The sequence below is a fragment of the Monodon monoceros genome, unplaced genomic scaffold, assembly GCF_005190385.1.
Source record: "Monodon monoceros isolate NGI ecotype Baffin Bay Population unplaced genomic scaffold, NGI_Narwhal_1 Super_Scaffold_10, whole genome shotgun sequence".
Lineage (NCBI taxonomy): Eukaryota > Metazoa > Chordata > Mammalia > Artiodactyla > Monodontidae > Monodon > Monodon monoceros.
The window spans coordinates 29,458,861-29,461,150 of NW_021703766.1; positions in this window are offsets into that span (position 1 = coordinate 29,458,861).

The following is a 2,290-nucleotide window of genomic DNA, read 5'->3' on the forward strand; positions in this document are numbered from 1 at the left end:
GCCACGCACGGGCATGGGGCGCTCCGCGCCGCGGCCGCCAACGAGCCGGGCGGCGCCCTGCGAGGGCGTGCGGGCGGGCACCTGGCCTCCGGCTGCCCCGGGCCGCCGCTCCTCGGGCCCCGGCTCCCGGGCTCCGGCCCGCTGCGCCTCCTCGCTGGCTTCCCGCGCGCCTCCGGCTGCGGCCGCCGAGCCCGCTCCTCTGCGCGCCTCGCTCGCCCCGGCAGGGTTTTCCCCCCCCTCCCTTGCTGCTTTCTCTTTTTCCCCCTCGCTCTTTGCACTGGGGGGCTCTGCTTTTGGCTTCGCAAAGGTCCTGCCAAGATGCTAAGTTGGAAATTGAGGATTCTGACGCCTTGTGCGCGCCTGAAGCTCCTCCTTCGCGGGGTGTAGTCGGTGGGAGGACTGGCAGGAGCCTCTGGGCGGCCGCAGCCAACCCGGCCGCCAGGCGCGCCTCGCCCTCTCCCTCTTCCTCCCCGGCTCCCTCTCCCGCTCGCTGGCGCTCCCCTCGCCCCTCCCTAGCGCCCGCCTCTCCTCCGCGGCACTCCTCTCCCCCCTCCTCTTATTCCCCCCCCTCCCCTCCTAGGTCTCTCCCTCTCTCTCTCTCAGACTCTTGAGCGCCGGCCCCAGGATGACAAACACATCCCAGGCGCGCCGATCTCTTCCAACTTTCCTCCCCTGCTAAGTCGGGGTGGAGCGGCGGTTCCGACACAAGGCGGGCCCTGATGGCCGGTCCCGCCGCTTCGACGCACAAAGGGAACGAGGCCGCGGACCGCGCGCCAGCGAAAGCTCTGCTTTCTGTACGCCGCAGTAAATCGCGGAGTTAGCGGATTTCTCGTTCGCCAGAAGGCTGAGCTCCAAGGCAGATCGCCGCCCACCCGCCCCTGGCTTCTCCCCCAAGCTAGGGGACCCGAGAGCGAGTTGGATACCCGGAATGAAGGCCCCCGAGAGAGCCGGATGGATGCCAGCGTCCAGGGCGCAGGGAGTCTGGGGTGACTGTCCCTCTCCGCCAGCAGCAGCAGGTGGGCGAGAGACAGGCCTTGGACATCTGCACGTCTCCGGCCCGGCCTCCCTTCCACCAACTCCCCGCCAGACGGCGAGGGAGGAGGCACTGGGGACCCAGTACTACGGGGGTAGCCTTTCTCTAGAGAGGTAGTGGGCAAGAGCTGCCAGACGGAGAAGCAGCTACACCGGAGTAGGTCGTCGGACTCCACTACACCTCCTCCCGCAATGCCTGGCTGCCTCTTTCTCGGGGCTCTGCATTATCCGCAGCTCGCCCCGCCAGGCCGGTGGTGGTGGAGAGTGCGGGTCCTCTTCCCCTTCGCACCCACTCTCGCATCCGCCCACGCTCCACTGCTAACATTGCGGAGCAGTAACCAACCCAACCATTTGTTCAGCGAGGCGCTGGCAAGGCAAACACACACAACCGAGTCACCGGCCGAGCCCTTGCCCACGAAGGCCACACATTTAGAATACAAAACAGACCCTTTGCCTGTCTCTCCACACCGCGCCGCCACAAGACACAGAAGCACTCGAACTGTGGGACAGACAGGGGCGCTGGTGAACCAGGACAGGGGCTGGCACAGTATTGGGCACTCCGCTGGGGCCCAGTAGATAGGGGACTTTGTGGCCTTTTATAATGAGGTCACACGGAAGCCGAAGTATGCCTATACACAGAGTTTCCCTCAATGACTCTGACGGGGGAGATACACTTTTACTTCCTGAGCTCCAACCCCTGCACACAAACCCACTCTCCACAACGGCACACTCTCCGCAGCGCGACTTCACGCACGAGCGCTGACTCCTCCCCTCCGTCAGTTCCCTCCAGGCTCCGCCCCTCAGGCGGACGTCCTCCTACAGCCGCTCTAGCCCCATCCCTCCCTGCTTTCACCTCTAATTGGACGCTGGCCTCTATTGGCTCCGCCCTTCGGCGACGTGAGCCCGCTTTCCTCCGAGTAACGGCGCCGAGAGGGCGGGGCTGGGCGGGGCGACGGCGCGCTATTGTCATGGAGACGGGAAGCCGGCGGCGGCGGTGGCGGGAACAGCTAGGCTGTGGGGGCAGCAAGCCGGCCGAGACTGAGGCGAGGCTGAGCGGCCTGACGTGCGGAGCCGGCCAGTGGTGGCCTCTCAGGCAGCCAAGGGGCAATGTCTTCTGGGGCTCGGACAACGCCCGGGTGGTCGCGGGGAGTGCCCCGAAGCGTCCCCGCCCTGCTCGCATCGCTCCCGCCTCTCGCTGCCCCTCAGCTCCCCAGCGCCCGCCCCCCGGCTCCGCCCGCCGCCGGCTCCGCCCGCCGCC